The sequence below is a fragment of the Vanessa tameamea genome, chromosome 24 (genome assembly GCF_037043105.1).
Source record: "Vanessa tameamea isolate UH-Manoa-2023 chromosome 24, ilVanTame1 primary haplotype, whole genome shotgun sequence".
In the NCBI taxonomy this organism is placed as follows: domain Eukaryota; kingdom Metazoa; phylum Arthropoda; class Insecta; order Lepidoptera; family Nymphalidae; genus Vanessa; species Vanessa tameamea.
The window spans coordinates 8926150-8949564 of NC_087332.1; the positions used below are offsets into that span (position 1 = coordinate 8926150).

The 23415-nt window shown below is 36.4% G+C and overlaps 1 protein-coding gene across 3 annotated transcripts in view; it reads left to right on the top strand.

The window, feature by feature from the left end:
* The window catches only part of LOC113399597 (uncharacterized protein), a 51793-nt gene that overhangs the window by 9279 nt on the left and 19099 nt on the right, over nt 1-23415 (top strand). The gene's annotated exons all lie outside the window — the stretch shown is intronic.

The window sequence follows — 23415 nt, forward strand, 5'->3', positions numbered from 1 at the left end:
CATGTAAATTGTTATATTTATGGTTTTTTGTCTTCAAAATTAAACTAATCAGACTGGAATTTTAGTAATTGTAATTTTCTTAGCATGATTATGTTTTTTTAAATAATTTTAAATATATTATATTATATTATTGAGATAAAAAAAAGAAAACAATAATTTTTTTGTCTTTTAAATTGTGTAATCTTGGGTGCTGCCAGTATAAGTTATTGAGGGTTTGTCTAGAAATGCTTGGTAACATTGTTGAATTAGGAGATTTGGCAATATTATACTCCTGTGCTTAGATGAGCACTTAAAGTCACTGCCTTGCCATCACCCCTGAAATTTGTTGGCTAGCGAATGGGCTCCCTGGTGTTAATGTTCACCAATACGTAAAACCATTGGCGCCGTAGAAAATTACCCATTCCTTAAAACACCAATGCAAACCTTGGGAAGTAAAATTATATATCCCTTATGCGTAGTGTTTGTGATGCTGAAGTGAAGTGAAGACTGCATAATATTATGATCAACTGTTCCCACATCTGATCCTAGTAAATATTTATCGAAGATTAAATCCGTTATTGTTAAAAATGAAGTTATTTAATTAATAATTGTTTTCGATATGTTTTGGCTGTCGGCTCTTTTGGCATCAACAGAGGCATTAACTCTACTCAGATGTTGGAAGTCCGCTTAAGTCTTATGGGCACAGTATACGCAATTCTCCTGTTAGTCTGCTGGAGCTGTTTTAGGACGTCGTCCGGACATGGAGAAATTAGAGAGATCACCATTTTTTTTCGGATTGATTTAGCTGTTCGTTCTATGATCTTTGACATTGTCCCGGAAGACGAGTCATATAAACTCCAGCAAGATTTTGGGAACCCACTCAAAGGCTTAAAAAGCGGCACGTCCAATAGTGCCTAGTGCCTCTTCACTCCTGTTAAGCCAACCCTGTGCTTGCTTAGGAGTTGGGACATTGTTGACTTTGGAAACGAGCACAAAGAAAACTATATATACCCCAATAACAAATATCTTGTCTGCGCGATTCAAAAATTCTAAGTATTTAATTAGCGCCATCTATCGGTAGCATAGTTTGTCACTCGCAACGAATAAAACCATTACAACGAAGAACTTGCGCACGCCCCCTACGTGAGTCTGCGAACGCAGGGAGTACGTGTGCAAGCTGGTGAGATGGAGCTCCTACTGTATGCCGCCTACAAGCCACCCGGAACGTCATTCTGCAACACCGATGTCCAGACGCTCTTTAGCTCGCAGCTGCCCATATTGGTCGTGGGCGATTTTAACGCGAAGCACCACGCCTGGGGCACGCGTATTATCACCAAGGCCGGCGAGCAGGTGCTCGAGGACAGCGAACATCACGGCTATGATGCGACCGTCCACATACCTGCGGCTGCAAGGTACCAGCCGGACGTTCTGGATATCGTGCTGGACAACGGACTTGACTGCCCAATCGACGTTGAGGTCAATTACGACCTCAACACGCAACACCTGCCAATCACGTCACTCCACGACCACGCACAGTCACGCTCACCCTCGAACGGGAGTTCAGAGTGCTTTGTCCCCCGAGATCACGGGTCGACTGGAGGCGTTTTTCCTCCGAACTCACGGGGTTCGAGCTCACGGTCCCGATATCAACACCTGCCGATGTCGAAGGGGCTGCTTCATATATTACCGATGAAATAAAGAAGGCCAAAGAAGCAGCCACCACACGAGGTGGAAGCACACCAAGCGGACGTCGGGACCAGCTACCGAGCTCACTCCGTGCCAAACTGCGGAGGAAACGGGACCTTCGTCGACTCTGGGCACGAACAGCTACCTAACGAATGCCTCGATGCGCTCACGAGGACATTCAATGGGATACTCCGTACAGGACAGTTCCCCGAGGCGTGGAAGAAGGGGAAAGTCATCGTCCTGCCGAAGCCGGGAAAAGATCGCCGGTTTCTGGGAAGCTATCGGCCTATCACGCTATTCTCGCACATCGCTAAGCTGTTCGAGCGTCTGCTGCTGCGTAGACTCGCGCCTCACCTGCCCCTGCGCGAGGAGCAGTTTGGGTTCCGCAGCAGCCATTCGACGACGCTCCAGCTTACGAGAGTTCTCAGCCACTTAGCCAGTGAGAGGAACAAAGGGCATCCCACGGTCGGGGTCTTTCTCGATATGGAGAAGGCCTTAGACCGTGTGTGGCATGCCGGCCTCCTGGCTAAGCTCCTAAACACCACGGCGCCTCTCGCGATGGTGCGAGTAGTGGCGTCATTCCTGGAAGGCCGAAGCTTCTATGTCTCGGTAGAAGGCGCGGAATCCCAACCGCGCCCTATACGAGCCGGAGTACCCCAAGGTAGCTGTTTGTCACCGCGTCTATACGCGGTGTACACGGACGACATTACCACCCTCCGCGCCCATCTGCGTGAGGGTGAAGAGGACGTACTGTTGGCCCTGTACGCGGACGACAGTGCGTTCTTCTCGTCGTCCTACCATCAAATCGTCGCTGTCAACAAAATGCAACGCCTGCTGGATCTGCTCCCGGAGTGGCTCGACAAGTGGAGGATGGCTGTCAACGTCAGCAAGACGGCCGCTCTCCTTGTCGGAGCGAGGTTCCACATGCGTCAGCTCACCTTCCGAGGCCAGGACGTAGAGTGGCAGACCTCAGTTTGCTACTTGGGGTGTCACATCGATCGGTCGCTGCGAATGGTTCCCACCGTAAATAGGGCGGTGAACCATGCTGCGGTGGCCCGGTCGATGTTGCACACCCTCTTTATATCCCGCCTCCCATTGAAGACCAAACTGAGGATCTACGGTGCCTACGTCCGCTCGCGCTTGACGTATGCGGCCCCCGCTTGGTTCGCCCAATGTTCGGCGAGCCAGGGGAGGAAACTACAGAACCAGCAGAACCGACGCCTGCGAATGATAGTTGGAGCCCCGAGGTATGTTAGAAACGATGTCATCCATCGTAACACCAGGATGCCAACCGTGGAGGAGTTCGTCCGCCATCTCGCACGCAAGATGTTCGCAAGGGCGGACAATAGCGCGTGCGGGCACCTCCACGGCATAGCACCACTGCATGCTCGAACACCAGAGGAGCGTCCTCAGCCTCGGGAGCTCCTACTATCGCATGACATCTGCCCCATCGCAGGCTTTGAAGACAGCGACGAGTAGGACGACGACAACCACCGGACCAGACACACCCACGGACGAGACACCCACCCGAATGGATTGACCACTTATAACAGGACATACCACTGGGTCCACAGGACCCTGACCCATTGGGCCAGAATGAAAGGAAACGGTAGCTAAGGCTACCGGGGAGGAACAGCCCGGGTAAGGAGGGCAATCTCGAGGCCCGTACCCAGCTCGGCCCACGGCCAAGCAGGAAGACCCTCACTACACCATTACAAAAAGATCATTTATTATGAGAGTCTTAATACTCATTTAAAATGCCATGAAAATGAATTAATCTAATCTCTTCCAGAATATAGCTTGGGGTTGAATTAGGTATCGTGGAATTGAAATAATTTAAAGTTCACTTAACGTTGGAGCAAGCGTATATCTGGTTTTATGGCTGCAACTATTTAGAGACTTCTAGCTATAATACTTACTAGATGTGCTGTCGAATAGATTTAGTTAAATACTAAATTCTACAATGTTCATATTTTAAAGATATATTTAGTTGAAAACGAAATTGAATAATCTTCGTATATGTCGTAATATTTTTTCTTTGTTTTGTCTTTGCCAATTCATAAGTTTAAATCGTTTGGCAAAAAAACTTAAATAATTAAAGCATATTACTCAACACAAAATTATATAGTTGATAAAAAAACGTGTATTATCGTACTTGTTGACTTTCAAGCAGGATATATTATATAAATTTATTTGTATTCAAATGACATAACTTTATATTTCGAATGTTGGAAAAGAGTAACTACTCAGTTTCTTGTCTTGTATAAAATAAAATAAAACTTAATATTTTATTGCTAAGCCGACTTCTCACTTTATGGGCGGGTCGCTATTACTTAAATATATTTAAAAGTAGCGAACCCCCTAAGTACCTTCTTCGGCTTCTACGGCTTCGCACAGATGCAATTTAATAATGAATAAAACAAAATAATATGAATATAATGGATACCCTATAGCAAACAGGAAGTGTCGATTTTTACCCGATATTTACTTTTTGGAATTAGATTGTTAGAATAAAATAATAATATTCTACTTATTAATAAAAAAATATATATTATTATTATTAAGAAAAATGTATTTTCTTTTCACCAATACTATGACACTTAGTTTCAAACATTTACAATTTAATTTTGTATTAAAATAAACATTTTAATATAAGATAAGATTGTCTGTTGTATATTTCGAGTTTAGTCTTCATGTCAGCCTGTGCGCGCGCATCCTAAAACATTACTCATATAATTATGTCTTAACGCGTCAGAACAATAAAAAAAAAATTTGTGTCTTTGGTTTTCAATATAAATAATTTTTGTAGACTAACCTTTTTATTTGTTATTATTCGCGTTCGAATCCGGGACGAGTAGCTAGTAAATATAATAATAACAGCATTTGCCTGTATGTCAAGGCAGTATAGAAATATAAGTTTGACCTCGGATCGTAAGATAGTGCATACGATCTAGAAGTCAAGTTAAATTGTTTTGATATATCAACGGAACAACGTCATTAATAATTATTTAAATTAAAACATCAACATTAAAAGCCTGTAAATTTCCCACTGCTGGGCTAAGACCTCCTCTCCCTTTGAGGCGAAGGTTTGGAGGATATTTAAATGACACAATTTAATTATATGTAATATACACTAGGTATCTATATTAATGTTTTAGGAATTAAACGATCGCATCCTGGCTATTTCGAATTAAAAAAAAAAAACTTATTGTATTTTAAAATTAAATTAGATTTGAAATGGCAAAACGCCCGCGGACTTTCTTTCGCGGTTTATTTGGTTAACAACCGCTAACAGTAACCGGTGGTTAGTAACGCTTCTATATTGAGTTAAGATTTTGTCTTTGACTTTAAAAAGGGGCAGAGACAAAAGAGTTCAGTATCTTTTTTTTTTCTGTTTGTCAACTTTTTTTTTTGTAAATTTTATCGATCGTCAATGTGGACTTTCGGATTTTTCGTTACAATATGGCATAGTATAAAAAAATATTGTACAGTTGTTAGAAACGTTTCACACAAAGGTTTTTTTTCTATATAGCTATATAAGAAATTAATTATTATACACGATTGATTTATCATGTTAAAAAAAACTCACTAAGCTTTTTCGACGATCCTCAGTCCAGGATATTTTCCTTTCCGAACCGACGAGTTCTTGCGTTCAATTTCAATGAGAAGAGATATAATACTTATGTATTGAATAAAATATTAATTAAAATTTTGCGTTTGTGAAGAAAAATAATCTTTAATTTCGTTATAAATTATAACGGTAATAAACGACATAATTTATATTTAGAAATGTTTTTTTAAACAAATAAACTATAAATTGTTTTTTTTATCAAGGTGGTCAAGACCACCTGCCGTTCATCCAGATATGAGCGTATTTTAACCTTGTAATAGTTTAATAAAGCGTCGGAACGAATACATTATTCATATATATGTAATTTATATTCAAATATACGGATATATATGTGAATAAAGTCGACCAGATGAGTTATATATGTATACGGATTGAGTTAATTAATGTGAAAAATCATTGGTGTTTGCCCGGATTTGAACTCGCTATCTTCGGTTAAGATCCACGTAATGTTTCCATTCTACCAATTAAATACAATTAACAAATTTTTATTATGACATAAAATTCAGACGTTATCTCAATTTTTACAAAATTTAACTTTCTAAATGAAAGTACATATTATTTGGCAATCTTTCTAACATAACATTGTAATAAAAATATCTATCAATATATTTTACGAAACTAGCTGAACCTGCGGCTTTACCCGCGCGAAATTTATAAAAGACAAATTTCCAACGCCCGTTTTATCCCTTTAGTGGTGGAGTTTCGTAAAATCCGGAGATTTCTTAGGGGATGTCTACACTGTATAAGAAACCTACCTGCCAATTCCGTAAAAAAAACACATTTCCGTAAAAAAAAAACACAATTTATAGTTCAACAGCTAGAAATAGTAATCTGTACTAATATTATTAATGAGATATGTCTGTCTGTTGCGCTTTCACGACCAAATCACGAAATCGATTTTGAGGCAATTTGTCCTAAGAACGGATATAGGATGATTTTTTTATGTTTAGGAGGATGTTGGGGATACGAGTTCTTAAATCATTTTTCTCATAAACTGAATTCATAGCACAATCTCCCAAACACATACGTCAACAAGACCAAGATGTTTTATCGGTCAGATTGATGTTACGTTTCGCTTAGTCGTGTAAGAAATATGTCCAATCCCTTAAACCGAGTTCACACGAGTACATTTTAGTCGATCATTCGAATCAAAAGCGATTTGAAACGTCAGAATATATTTTCATGAAAACTATCACGGATAAAATAGTAACAGTTGTCGTGTTTTCGGATAACAATTTTTATTCGTTATTTTTGAAGTTATACTTCTTGTGACGAGTTGTGAAAAAAATATGTGAGTGTGTTTTTTTACTTCACTGGGTGACCTGGAAACTACGTGATGAAGTTTTTCACTAAACCTAAATAATAGACAACTTCCCACTCTTATTTTAAAATAATTATTAAAAAAAAATGTTAATGTTATAATTTGTAAGTAAATAGTAATGTTGAATGAAGAAGAAATTATATTTACCATAATAATAATTATTATTATTTTGTTGTGCAGCAATATTTATTTCAAACTTAAATTGAAACTTGAGAACTATTTATTATTATTTATTATTATTTGACGGCTATTAAAAAACATATTGATTTTTAGAGCCAAGCTTTGCTTTGCTTTAAACTAAGCAATCTCGTTGTTTGACCAGTAAATATTAACTTCGCACAATTTACGTAAACAGCATAACCATTGCGGTCAATATCAGGTATCATTATTTCAGAAGATCTAGTGTGAATCTAAGATATCTTATTTTCTAGATGTTTTAATTTTTCAAAGTGATAACTACTTACGGGAGGGTCAACCGCTTCGTTACATAACGCGTTACGGCGCCACTCTGTCTGGCTTCCCTTTCTCTTACGAATTCAACTTAGATTAGTTTAAGGCATCATTTCTGTCGGGCGTTTCGAGACGCACACGTTTTTTTTTTTATATACGATGGTCGACGTCTGGAGCATATTGGTGGACGGTGTGAGGGATGGTTATATTGATTTTCCAATTTTTAGAGTATTGGTGATCAATTACCACGAGGTGACGTATTTGTCAGTCTACCCACCAATTGGTTACATATTGTTACTCCGTTTTGTGTACGTTTTCTAATGATGTGGAATATACACTACTAATTATTTTCCACGACTCAACGCGGACATGTTAATTCAGCGTATTAATTCCATTACATAATACTCCGATTGTTGTCTAACGTAAAGTTAAATAGAATTATCTGTTAATCAGAAAAAACTACCTTAATTTCTAACTTACAATATGTACATAACTCCGCCTAGTATAAAATATTGATAGAAGTTTCAGACCATAAGATATTTTTTACGTTCAGATCTTACGCCTAGCTGATTACGAAGTTGGTTGTGCGGCAATGCATCTGATCGATTTTCTATACGCTTTAAACACGAGTAAATAATGAGTGACATAAACACACGCACACACACACATTCGTACACTATAATGTAACTAAGTACATAAATACGAGAGTTTGGACGGATGGATGTTTGTTAGTCAATCACGCCAGAACGGCTGTATTGATCTGATTGAATTTTGGCACAGATATATATTAGCCTGGAATAGCACACAGGCTTTTTTCCCGGAAAGATATAACTAACACCTCCCCTCTCTCACATGCGGGCGAAATCGCATGCAGTAACTAGTTTGGTATATATATACCTGATTTTAATAATAACATTGAGACTGTTGTTATGTTATGGAAAAAAGATTCTTAACTAGAAAATATATCTTTTATTTTCTAGTTAAGAATATAATGACAAAAACGAAAAACAAAGGTACAGGTGTCTTAAAGAATTGTTAATAACTAGCTCTTAACCGCCTGCTTCGCTGGACGTTTTGAAATTTATTTAAAATTAGTTATTTATAATAATAATTATTATTATTATAAATGGAAGCCATACTTTTTTTATTTTGAATATATTTGTTGAACTTATAAGATCATAGGACAAAAGTCATATAACGACTATTTACGACGAAATTCGACAAAAAAATTGAGTGTACAGACAGACTACAGATTTATATAGTAGTATAGAAAGCCGAGATGGCCCAGTGGTTAGAACGCGTGCATCTTAACAGATGATTTCGAGTTCAAACCCAGGCAGGCACCACTGAATTTTCATGTGCTTAATTTGTGTTTTTATAATTCATCTCGTGCTCGGCGGTGAAGGAAAACATCGTGAGGAAACCTGTATGTGTCTAATTTCAACGAAATTCTGCCACATGTGTATTACACTAACCCGCATTGGAGCAGCGTGGTGGAATATGCTTCAAACCTTCTCCTCAATGTGGAGAGGAGGCCTTAGCCCAGCAGTGGGAAATTTACAGGCTGCTAATCTAATGTAAATATATAAATGTAATAAATATAGATAATTAATTATTATATCTCGTTAGAAAATATACTTCAATATTTGAAAATGGAATGAACGTATATTAAGATATATATAAAACCTTTACCTATTTCCTGTTCGTTGTCGGTTTAAAATACAAAATAGACATTACCGTATAACGTCTGGGTGTTACAATGGGCGATGTATAAACGCACCCGGGGGAACGGAGTGCTTTACTAAGATTAGGGGATTAAGCCCCTCGCGATCTGCTTAGTTGAAATATATGAAACAGCTCGCTAAAAATCAATTAGATTGTAGCGAGGGATCGCTTTGTTTCAACATTTAAGAGCTTATGATATTAAAAATTGAATTCTTCTGCATGTGAAAAGTATTTTCAATTTTTTTATACGTTTTGAAGCAATCAAGATTTTTTCCAAATAATTTTTATTTGTAATGTAACGAATTCGTTTTGTTTCTCGTAATGATAATATTTATTATAGAAAGATTTAAGTCATTTAAAATGTATTCATTGCGCTTCTTCATTGATTGCTAAAGATATAACTCCTGTCGAAAATCAGCGGCTTTTTTCCAGCTTTTGGCTTACGGTGAATATATTTATATTTTGATTTGAATGGTTGGAAATAGTATCATACTTAAGGCGTGTTAGCATCTAAAATAAAAGTGTTGGAATATTATCTATCATAATTAGATTCCTTAATCACATTTTTAAAATTGGACATTTCTGAGTTTTATATGACATCAAAATTTAAATAAAAACGTCAAAATATACTTTATTAGAGTAGGCATTTATAAGCACTTTTGAATCGTCATTTTACAGAACTGTATTAAAAGTAAAGCTACCATCGGTTCGGAATGTAGATTCTACCAAGAAGAACTGGCAAGAAACTCAGTAGTTACTCTTTTCCAATATTCGAAATACATAATGTTAGTTAAAAACAATTATATCCTGCCCGAGAGTCAACAAGTACGCAGTTCACGCTTTTTTAATATTATATTGACCTTTTTCGTCGTTGATTACATTGACACAATAAACTTTTATATCTTACGTGTGTTTTTTTTTAATTTTCTAAATTCCTCAGTATAGTATTTTGTCCTTGTTATGTCTTAATTTCAATTACATATACAATTTATTTTATATATTATATACTTTAGTTTGGTTTATATTTTTGAAGGTCAATGTTGTTTTCGCCTTTAAATTCCTAATATCACTTCGAATGTTACCTGTATCAGTTGTTAATTTTAAGTATTTAGTTGATGGTGTAACTACTTCATAATCAGCCTGTAAATTTCCCACTGCTGGGCTAAGGCCTCCTCTCCCGTTGAGGAGAAGGTATGGAGCATATTCCACCACGCTGCTCCAATGCGGGTTGGTGGAATACACATGTGGCAGAATTTCGTTGAAATTAGACACATGCAGGTTTCCTCACGATGTTTTCCTTCACCGCCGAGCACGAGATGAATTATAAACACAAATTAAGCACATGAAAATTCAGTGGTGCCTGCCTGGGTTTGAACCCGAAATCATCGATTAAGATGCACGCGTTCTAACCACTGGGCCATCTCGGCTTTAACTACTTCAATAACAAAAAAAAAATAAGAGATATTGCTCTTGACACGTGGAAGATATAAACACAATAAATATTAACGTCATGTAATAATCATGATTAACGACGAATTTTAACTCCAAACTCTTACCTATATAATCCTGTACAATGTTTTGTCTTCTTCTCTCTTGCCTTCTTCCAATCAATGACGACAAGAAGAGAGAATTCATCACGTTCAACGTATAAGTAAAGCCGTATGAACTATTAAAATACCAAGAAAATAATTAAAAAATGAAACTCGCGTATAAATAATCGACTGATAATAATCGTATTCTATAACAAAAGGTGTTTTTATTAAATATTCAATATTACAATGTTATCTCGTTCATCTCGAGCAAAGCCTGGAGCCGCGTCAGGTGAAACGCATCCCCTAGCCATTGTTCCCACCCCTCCGTCCTCTTCGCTGAGCACGCCATAGTAACCCTCCGTGAACTGATAATGTTTCCCCGGGTTCGTTTGAATGTTTCTTAAAAGTATTAGTTTTTTATTGTGATTGAATAAGGACAATCGATTTATTTTTAAGATTTTATTGCGTGTGACTATTAAATTACTTTACTTGGTGGTACGGCTCTGTGCAAACCCATCTTAATAGGTACTTAAAATCTATTCCACAGTGAAACAGTATTACTTAGTGTTCTAGTATTGTTGGCTGAGCCAGTTTAACTACAGGAACAAAGGACATAACATCTTAGTTCCCAGGGTTTTTAGGGCATTGGCGATGTTAGAAATTGATAGTTTTGCGGCGTAAATATCTGTAGGCGGTGGTGACCACTTACCATCAGGTGGCCTTGCTCGTTCGGACTATGCTCTAAGTATCGTATCTTAGAATAAGCTACGAATACATTTATAATGAAACTCGTAAAGATCGATATAAATCATAGAAACTTTTTATTTTCCAACATTTCCAAAACAAAAAGACTCGGCGAAATCTCCAACATTATGTTAATGACGCATCATCCAGTTCGCACAAGACGGATAGACTGAGGGTGCATATTCAGTTAGGAAACTGATTTTGAGGGTCGAAATTTCCCTCTTGAGATTCCTCTCGATTTTAACTCACTTTAGGTAGACTGGCTATTTATTGCCGAGAGTGATACCTCATAACAAATATAAGATGTTAACTGAAATGTCATGAAATTGGGCAGTCTATACACATTTGAAATTTACTCCAAAACTCTCTGAAAACTATGACATATTTTTACTTACCAATCAGGTCAAAGCCCTATAAAGAGAGACAGCTTGGAGCTTATTCAACGCTGCTCGTGATTGAAAATATTTTACATCACGAACTAGCAATGAATTATGATCACAAATACAGCACATGAAAATTCCCCCTTGCCTCGGTTTGAACTCGCAATTTTAGTTAAGATACACGTCTTTTAACCATTGGGCCATCACGGCTCTAATACAGAAATGAGCCACTTATGTTATAAGTTCCGTATATTTTTTATTTAAAAGCTCTTATCATTGTACGTATTCTCATCGACACGGTACCCAAGTCATTTGTGCCAAGGAACTAAGAGCTTTTAGTTCAAGATGAAAGAATAATCGATACACTGCGAAATGCACAAATAGCAGGTAGTGTAGACTCTCAGAATATTATGTAATATAATATAAAACAACAGCCAGCTAATATTCCACTGCTGGACAATGACCTCCTCTGATGCCACTCTTAAGAAAGTTCGGAGATCCTTTTGACAAGCTACGTGTGGTCGGTGGTACAATTTCGGTTGAATATCACCCGACTTCTTAACTATTTTTTTAAATTTATACTATAAATATAAAACGTTAATAGAGCACTGGTTAAAGGGCCGCCTAGCGACTTAAAAAGTCACAGGATCGATCCTGACCCCTTAGGCTATTGTCGTCCCCACTCCTATTGCAAGTTTAAAGCTTAAATAGGTTACCCCAAATAGGAATATTAGTAATTCCTTTTAGCAAGGCATTGCTACTGTTCTCTTTAAAGGACCATTTTGTATAATGTATAATATAGTGTATATCTCCCTGCATAGATATTGGCACTGTAAGATATATTAACAAAATCAAAATACATACATATACTTTATGCAAGTACGGTTTTACAAGCACTTTTGAATTGTCATTTAACAAACTATATTAAGTGAAGCTACCACCGGTTCGGAATGTAGATTCTACCGAGAAGAACCGGCAAGAAACTCAGTAGTTACTTTCTTTCAAAATTTAAAAATACAGTCATGTTAGTTAAATACAATTATATATGTACATAGGTAATATATTCCGCCAGGAAGTCAACAAGTATTAACTCCACGCTTTTTTATCATCTGTATAATCTTGTTTTGAATAATATGCCTTCTATACCCATGATTTTTTACAAATGATTTGAATTTATGAAACGGCAAATAGTTTGTTTCATTCCTTGCAACGCCAATGCATGCATTTTGGCCCTTGTGTCTTTAGCTACACTGGCTCATTCGCCGATCTAACTTCAACACAACAATACTATATGTTGCTGTTTGGAGGTAGAATATTTAATTAATTAATGAATACATGCTAATTTCCTTACTACGTCATTATACACCACTGCGCGATACTAAGTAAAGCGCTTGAAAACTCAATGGGGCTCGGACGGAACTGAACCCACAAAATCTTCAGTTACGATCGACGTGTTCTATTTATTTAAATATCTTAGCATGTTATGTATTGTATGAAAATAATACTAATGACACATAATTAGTATTCTTGTGGAAATTAATGCAGAAAGTATAATTCAAATGAATCGATAGATATTTTTAATTTTAATTCTTTTTATACAAAATATATTAATCATTCATAATAAAAGACTAGCTGAACTTGCGCGAAATTTATTATTTAAAACTTTACCTATAGCACACAAACTATGAGGGCAGAATTAAAAAAAGTAGCCAGTGTCCTTCCATGGGAGTCAAACAATTCCATACCAAATTTTTATCTCAACTTAAGTGTAAAGGGATAATAAATATTAGTACAGATAAGTTACAATGGCGTTACGACTGTTACAAAGATGAAACTTGAACTTAAACTATGGGTCCACGAAGCGTTTACGTTTGTCAAATGAAAATAGCTAAGAAACAACAATAACTTTAGAATGTCACTGACGCCATTTTGAACGTTCGCTTATTAAAAATGTTGCTATTGTAAAAAATTCTTATTTTTGACACATTATTTGCTTGGCAATAATTTGGATCCGCCATGTTGTTTAAATGAAGAAAAACTATGAATTGACCTAAATATCATTATCTAAAAGGATTTCAAATTGGTTTTCCAATTATATTCTCCGACCTTGTTAACGCTATCCCCTGTCTTTATGATAATGACGCCCATCCTGTTGCCGAAGATGTATTGCCGAGCGGCACAGAGGGTGCATATTCAGTGATTTTGTTCGGATGTTGATTTGATGGACCGATGCCTCTCGGCATTATCCTTATATTAGTTAAGTAGCCCCCTTTTTGGGAAGGGTGTCTTCAAATATTATCTGCACTTATTATATTATAATTTTGCATTTTGCGTCGTTATTAACTTATTTATAACGTTATAGAATAAACCTAAGTAAGTAACAGGCTGATAGGGTCTCACAGCTGTGCAAAGGCGTCCCCTCCTTTTTGAGGCGAAGGTTTTGGAGGTTACTCCTCCGCGCTGCTCCAATGCGGATTGAGAATTGTAAGATTTTTATCCATCATGTGCAGGTTTTCTCACGACGGTTTTGTTGACCGCCGAGCACAAGATGCATTATAAATAGGAATAAACACAAGAATTCAGTGGTGCTTGCTCTACTTTGGAACTCAGCATGATCGGTTCAGATTCACGTCTTGTAACCATGTGTCAGCTTCTTCTACTTTGTAGTTAGAGATGAGGCTTCAAACTCTGCGGTCCAGGGTGCAAACTCCAGGCTAATGAAAAGCTATTGGGTTCTTCTGTTAAAAAAAATTTTAGCCACTGCTAATAGACCCAAGCCTCGGAGTGCACGTAAAATCTTACGTCTGTACTCCCAAATAGTAAATTCTTGCTGAAAGTTTACTTATGTTTAAGCACTCACTTGTGCATTTGCACAAAAAGTCTCTTATTGTTTGACCAAAATTGGGTCGTAAGGACTTTAATAATCGAGCACTGCATGTGATTACATTTGCGTGAAAACATAGAATATTAAATTTAAGAGTGCCTCCTTAAACAACATCGCTTCTAAAATGAAAAACATTTTCATTGGTTAAAAAAATTTAAAAAAATATTCTTCATTCGAATCTTTGTTATATAATCGAACTTTTGAATCTTCATATTACACCTTACAGTATTATATTAAATGGAAATTTCCCGGTTCAGAATGTCGTCTACCGAAAAAAAACGAGCAACATCCTCAGTAGTTACTCTTGTACGCCACATAAATGACCTTGATATTATGTTAATTAACATTTAATAATTTTATCTTGCATGAATTCAACATAAACAAAACTCCACACTTTTTGACCATCTAATTAAACTTTTATCGAGTAAGTAGTATTTATCAATATCTTTTGACGTAAGATTTGCATTCATTGAGTCACGTTTAAGTTATTTAATATCATGTAACACAATTCTCTATACATTGTCTTAAAAGCCTCATCTCAAATGAGCATCGATCAAGAACCCTTGTCAAAGTATAAAAGGATTATGTAGTAACATAATATGTCATATGTTACAGTAGAAATTGTATATATATATAAAGTTTAACTATTTAAATAGTTTTAAATATATTTAGGAAGTTTTCGCCTAGTGTTCGAATTCGACCATAGTAACTTCAAGCTCTAAACGCTAGCTTGAACATTCATAAAGAACGTTCTGTAGAGCGATTCAGCAATAATAAACTCGAAACTCACCACAGATCACGAGCGTGAAATTTCAAATCAAATTATTTTATTCAATATCAATAAACATTACACTTAGTTATTGGTAGTCAAATGAAACACTACCACCGGTTCGGAAAAGAAAACACCCTGACCTGAGAAGAACCGGCGAAAGAAACTGAGCGGGTCTTTCTTATTTTGTTTTGTTTTGTTGTCAGAATCTGATTTGTGACATTGACTATGATCATTATAAAATTTACAATTCAAAAGACACGTTTTAAAATGGCATATACATGTGGTATGTAGGATTGAAAGAAACCACGAAATATCTACATTTTGTATTTATTGCTTCGATTTTACAAAAGAGTACGTTACTGTTAAATACGTCGTGCCGCCATCGTGTCTCCTTCCCCTCCATCTCTCTCTCTCTCACTTACACCCCCATAATTCTCTCTCATGCTGTCTCTGTCATCACTACACTATTATACGCTCACTTTTACATTGTACCTCTTAATCACACACCTAACATTCCCATATATATATTTACATAATATCACCATAAGTCGGTTATCAACATTTCACAAGTGAGATACGAAGTGAATTATTACAGAATCGCACTGCAAGTTCCTAACTAATAACACTAAACCCCATTAAAAGCAACCCATCAAAAAAAAACTGACAAAGGAGAAAAAGGTACTGAACTGATTTTTCTTTGCATTTTTGTATATAGAGACTTATTTATATAACTCTTATATAATAAAGTAAATAGATATGACTCTTTTGTACTCAATCATTAAAAAAATAACAAATTAATCTGATAAAACGAAAATAAAATTACAAAATGACATGCATTGCATTCTCACAAATATAAATGTTTTGTAATGTTTATTATTTCTTTATTCGATTAATTTAAATACGAGTGGGTGGTTTCAAGCGAAACGCGCCTACAATAAAGCAATCACCAGCAAATTTAATTGGTTATTACCTATACTAAAATTATTCATGAGAAAGTCACTCTGTCTGTCTATCTGTTACTCTTTCACGACCAAGCCACTTAACCGAATTTGATGAAATTTGGTATGACACTTTGTTTTGACACTATGCTTTACTTGGTGGTAGGGCTTTGTGCAAACCCGTCTGGGTAGGTACCAGCCACTCACCAGATATTTTGCCGCCAAGCCGCAATACTTGGCATTGTTGTGTTCCGGTTTGAAGGGTGAGTGAGTCAGTGTAATAGAACTAACTTTGAGTTTGAGTTGTGCCTGTAGGCACATGGGACATAACATCTTAGTTCCCAAGTTTGGTGGCACATTGGCGAAGTAATGGCTGGTTAATATTTCTAACAGCGCCAATCTCCACAGGCGGTGGTGACCACTTAACATCAGGTGGCACATTCCGCCTACCTATTACATTAAATAAAATTAAAGTAAGCTGCAACCTTTTTGATACCCTAAAGCCTGACGACAAATCCGGGTGCGAACCGCGGGCAACAAATAGTATAATAGAAACTTTAAATTTATTCTTCACATCTAAACAGAAAATATGCCCAAAGAAAATAATATTTTCATAAATGACGGAGTCCTGAAGTGAGATACAAAAAAAATACTTCCTGATTAATCGTTCCCTCTTTTTTTTAATTCGGTTAAAAACAAAAATGACTTGGAACGTTGACAAACAAACATTATACATGCCTTCGTTTTTATTCATATAACCATGAAAAAACTTATAGAATTAATTTTATTTCAAACTTATTACGAGTAACAAATGTAAGTTAATTTATTTACGAAATTTCATCAAATTCCATTTAGCATTTTGATAGAGAAGTACGTGACTTCGGCACAACGAAATAAGCGTCCGACGAGGACTGAATACTAATACGAAATGAAGAAATTCACTGAGAAATTATATACATCGCAACAATTGAGTATTGCCATCGATAAAAAAAAACATCAAATTTTTTATATGAACCTTAATTATCTGTGCTTTTAAAAAAATATCATTTTCAGTTACTAATTGTGGTCTTAATAAATACTGTTTGGTGGACGAATAGTTTGGAAAATGTTACATAGTATAAAACAGCTTAAAATTTATAATTCATAAATCTTTATGAATAGCGTTCAAACAAATAAAACGCCCAAATGGCAAATGTACTTCACCTGACAGACTGAAATAAGTGTTCAATTAAAATTATGGCACATAAATTTCATATTTTCTTTAAATTCTTGAAACTTATCGAGCATTCCTCGATAAATAACGTTGGTGAACTTGGACTGGTGTTTAATATATTATATAAATATTATTTCATTTTACTAACATAATTATGTTATTTTAAAAAAATATGGAGTAGTATTCTCATAGTGTTTCTTGCTCAGTATCTAAATTCCAAATTGTAATCTTTATCGATAGCTTCATATCTATATCTATCTATCTATCTATCTATCTATCTATCTATCTATCTATCTATCTATATTAATATTATAAAGAAGTAAAGATGGTATGTTTTTATGTAGGGCATGAGCTCTGGAACTAAATCACTGGTAGAAAGCTACCGTATTTCTAAGTGCTATAAATATAGTTTTCTTTGTTAATAATTTTTATCCGTGTGAAAACGAGGCAGTTCGCTAGTTTAAATGTAATCTTGTAAAATGATGGCATCGGAAATAGTTTCAAGAGGCGACTTAAATAAATTATTTATTTAAGTCGCCCCTTAAAGTAAGTACTCCAATTTTTAATACTTTTATCTCTAGTTATGAAAAGATATGAAACTTCGGAAGACCGATAACATGGTCTAGTTTCGGCTTCGCAAGCCCGTGTGGGGGGAAGGTGGGGGTGCTAGGTACCCTAAGTCCTTCTCGGATCCTCTGGCAAGTTGAGTATTTAAGACTTAAAAGCGTAAGAAACAAACTAACCGTCACACATAATATTAGCTAGCTCTGCTGATCGCAGCTTCTTTTTTATTGTAAAACAAATTCGTATCCCATTTCAGTACTGACGACGTTTTTATACATCGTAAGATACGCTCGCGTCAGATTCACATTTATACCCGAATAAAGTAAATCGTCAAATGTAAGGAGTTTCGAACGTCTTACGTCAGTTCTTATTTTATGCCGTGTCTTTTATTCGGGTAGGAAATATTTTAGGAGTGACAAGGACGTACTTGACATTCACGCGACTTCGCCAAACATCTAGACTTATATTTCTGTTATAAAGAATTATTGACGAGAAAATTTTAGCTGTGAGCAAGTTTATCGTAATTTTTTGTTTTGAAATTAACAATAAAACCGGGCAACTGCGAGTCGGACTCGCGCCCTGAGAGTTCCGTATCACCAGAAAGACAGAAAAACAGACACTGATGTAAGAACGGCTATCAATTTTCTATTTCGGCTATTTCCTATACTTTTGTTACAAGATATTGCTTCTTGACAAATTCTAGGTTCAAATTCTAGAGTACCGTCAACGGCAGCACCGTATAGTTTTTTAATTCCTTTATGAATGAATGGGAAATCCTACATAAACAGCCATAACTTTTGATTGCGAATACTTAGAGATCTGATATTTACAAGGTGAAAGGTCCGATACCTTAGCATTTGGTATTTGGTAACTTCAAATTTACACGTCTACGCGTTCCTTAGAAAAAGGTTCTTGACGGAGAGACAGACATACCACATATCTTACGAGGGTTCCTTTTTTCTAGAGTTACGGAACCCTACAAATAAGGTTTTATTATAACTACACACTCGTGTCGTCATAAATGGGATAACCGATCAGATTATATCGGCAATCTTAATCACATCTGGCCCTCGAGTCCCGTTACTTATTATTATTATATATATTATTATTAATTATTTACACTCATGCATAATAGATTTTTAAATATAAAATACAAAATATATAAAATATATTTAAAAATATAAAATACACCAGTGGTCAGGGCCCCAGAGAGAGGAACTTCCTCACAATACGCGCCGTGCCGAGGAGTACTGCCTTCTGCATCAGGCCCTTGACCCAGCTGCCTAACGAGAGCCTCTTAAGGTGTTGGTCGAGGCTCTTGGCCATTAGGCCATTCGCTGAAACGACTATCGGCACAATAACTGCTGTATCCACATCCCACATGTCGACAACCTCGTGAGCTAAGTCAAGATATTTTATTTGCTTATCCTTCTCAGCCTTCACGAGATTCTCGTCATGAGGGATGGTGACGTCAACAATTATCGTGCGGCGCTCTGACCGATCTATCACCACTATATCAGGCTTATTATTATTATTATTTACACATCAACCTGGCGTGTCACACTACGAAAGAACTAAAACAACTTTCTTATCTTAGCGAGCGTGACAGCCCCGCTCGACACTCGCCCAACGTCGTACTAGTTTACTGGTGTTCACGTACTTAGTGGCCAAATATTGGTCACAATTTTTTTCCCAGCTTTGTATGTCTGTCTATCTAGACATACCATATGTAGATGTAACTTAAAATATAAAACATAATAGTATTTTGAGAAAATCAATATATATGATTTAAAAGTTATAACAAATATATATACATATAAATAAACCTCCATCTCCCCTTCGAAGCATTTCGTTCAGAGATTGAATTCATCCTTTTTAAAGGCATGGAATCTGAAGGAAGAGAGTTATGTGGGTTTACCCAGTAAAACTCTTTCGATTGCCGCTCTCGACCCGGATCTGAGAGGCCGTGGGAATACAGATTGGCTTGATACAACATATTACTTAACAATAAGAGACGCGGTCTGATTACATTACATTACATTACATTAGCAGCCTGTAAATTTCCCACTGCTGCGCTAAGGCCTCCTCTCTCTTTGAGGAGAAGGTTTTGGAGCATATTCCACCACGCTGCTCCAATGCGGGTTGGTGGAATACACATGTGGCAGAATTTCGTTGAAATTAGACCGCATTCAGGTTTCCTCACGATGTTTTCCTTCACCGCCGAGCACGAGATGAATTATAAACACAAATTAAGCACATGAAAATTCAGTGTGCCTATCTGGGTTTGGACCCGAAATCATCTGTTAAGATGAACGCGTTCTAACCACTGGGCCATCTCGGCTCTAGGTTTGATTATGTGATCATAAATTCACAATACATATGGTCTTTGTCTTAGTATAGTTAGCAAAAAAGAACAAGGAAATCTGCTAGCATTCTTGCCACCATTCCTTTACGGTTACGATTGGTACGGTAAACATTTTTATATCAACTTTAATTATCCTTCAAAAATTCCGGTAACCGTTACGTCAACGTTCAAACACAATCTTTCGCAAATCCATAGTGAATATCATAGATTAATCAAGCTCTCGACCAATTATATGCTGTTAAATGCTGTTTATTTTGCTTTTCTCCTAATATTGTTGGAATAGAGCATAAGTCACTATTTTATCTAGGAACAGAAAGTTTATAAGACATTACTAAACAATATTATAAGCGTAAAAAGTACTCGCTAAGAAAGACTAAAATTAATAAAACCCGACGTCGCATGTTATGTTAAAAATATTGTAATCTACGTCATGTTAAGCGATAGTTTAGCGAGTTTCCCCAACATCCGTGACATATTCCCTGTCTAAGAAACAAATGAGTATCGAAATGCCAAGACAAAACTGTATTAAGTCTACGTGTCGGGAGCGAGGGGCGCGCCGGCGAGGGTCGGCTAGGGTTGACAACTTCTTAGCCAAGTCACCATAATGTTGTACTAACATCGGAAAAATTTATACATATTAAAAACAGCTAAATAATTAAAATAACACCAAACAAGTATTTAATTGAATAGCTGGTAATGTTATGTGCAAGCCCGTCTGTGTAGAAACCGCACACAGATCACGTAATCTACCGCAAAACAGTAAATACTTGGCATTGCTGTATTCTGATTTTGAGGATTAGTGAGCCAGTGTAACTACACGCACGATGTTTGAACATCTTAGTTCTCAAAGTTGTTGGCGCATTGGCGAAGTAATGGATGGTTAATATTTCTAACAGGGGCGGTGGTGACCACTTAACATCGGGTGGCCCATTTGCCAGTCCACCTAACTATTATATTAAAAAAATGAAGTAAGCTGCAACCTAAAGTACCCTAAAGTCTGACGACAAAACCGCGTGCGAACCGCGGGCAACAAGTAATATAATAGATACTTTAAATTTATTCTTCACATATAAACAGAAAATATGATCAAAGAAAATATTAATGTCATAAATGACGGAGTCCTGAAGTAAGATACAAAAAAACTACTTTCTGATTAATTGATCCCTCTTTATTTTATTCGACTAAACGATGTTTTTCGGCGGTCGTGACCATTCCAAGCGCTACATTTGCATCTGAATAGAAATCTATGCAATATCAAAAAGCCCGAAGTGCTGATTGAACACGATGCAGTTATAATTCATTTATATTATCTATATAAAAAAAACAAAGTTCTAGCTCATAAATGGCCCACCGCTAGATTTTTTAATTAGACCCTTTTAATTAGGCTTTGAGCTTATTCTACATCCGAGCACGAGATTAATTACAAACACTACGAACCACATGAAAACTCAATGGTTCTTTCCCGGAACCCGAAGATTCATCTTCAAAACTCTATACTGTCATGGTGTTCATTAATTTATTTATATATTTTTTCATTATGTACAGAGAACATAATTTACAATACTAGTATACAATAAATTAGATTAAATTGTTCTCCAATCAGTCTAAGTTTTATAATATTTACTTGGTTAGGGCTTTGTGCAAGCCCGTCTAGGTAGATACCGCCGACTCATCAGATATTCTACCATCAAACAGCAGTATTCAGGATTGTTGTGTTCCGGTTTGAAGAGTGAGTGAGCCAGTATAACTACAGCCATTTGGGATTAACATCTCAGCTCGCAAGGTGTGGTGCATAGGGAATGGTTAATATTTCTTACAGCGTGATTGGATATAACAAATATTTAATATTTCATACAGCGCCATTGTCTATGGGCGGTTGTGACCACTTACCTACTTATACGATAAAAAAAATGTCATGTAATATGGAATTTCATACATAATTATTTTATCGATCACTACCTTGTATTATAATTATGGCAGATGTATTTTTTTTTCATACCGGGTTTTCTCGGTATGTACAATTCCGAAACGGAATTTGATTTTGAGTATTCGTAGTCCCTGACAACTCAATATCCGACATCTACCTATACGCTGTGAATATATTCTATATAATGTTAAATGTTCTATATTATGTTAAATAAATTGCTAATAATATCCACACAAGATTTAATAACATGATTAAATGTGCATTTAAATGCCGACGATTAGATTTCCTTTTTCAAATAGTACTTTTATATTAAAAAGCTTTAAAGTATGCCTTCACTTAATTGACTACGCCAGAAGCAACAGTAGTCATAGTATATATATATCTTCTGTAGGTGTGTATAAAACTGAAGTCCTCCTAAAAAGTTCTTCTGATTTCGATGTTTTTATGTGTATATTTAAGTAGGTGCCCAAATGTTTTGTGAGCGCCAGTGTCTATAGGCGTCACCTACCGGATCCAGTACCCCGTAGGTGACGTTTATAGATGTTGCCGCTGTCAGAAATATTAACCATTTCCTACATCGCCAATGCGCCATCAACCTCGGGAAAAGATGTTATGTCTCTTGTGCCTGTAGTTACACTGGCTCACTCACACTTCAAACCGGAACACAACAATACCAAAACTTGATGTTTGGCGGCACAACACCTGATAAGTGGTTGGTACATACCAAGACGAGCTTGCACCAACTAAATACAACACTAACTACAATAGGAAAGTAAATAAAATTCTTATTTCACCTGGACAAATACAGGACAAGCAGTTAGTATCATAACCTAATCGTAGGAGGCCTTCGTTTCGTAATGAAGAGACGGACTGAGACTTAGTTTTTTAGGGGAAAAATGGGACTGTAGGCTGCGTTAAATTTTCAACTTCATCTTAACCACCCACTCCTATACAAAGTCATCCTTTTCAGTACACCTAAGTTGTACCAGATATATACCAATACCAATTTCAATATTATTTGTCATAAATCATCAAAAAACTCCTGGCAAGTGCAAAACAATAAATTATTTTAATTTATTATTTTTCGAACAGCAACCCTAAAATCACCCCAACGTCGCACAATCTCGGGGGCGAAGCATGTCAATCAAAATATCCCTTAATGGGGGAGGGTTCCGGCGGGGTTATTAGATAAATACGCCGTCGTAATCATAATGTGAACGCCTAAACGATCATCACTTTCGTTGGATTAGATTTTTATGATTACACGGAAATAATATTACACGTGAAACTGTAAGAATACGGGT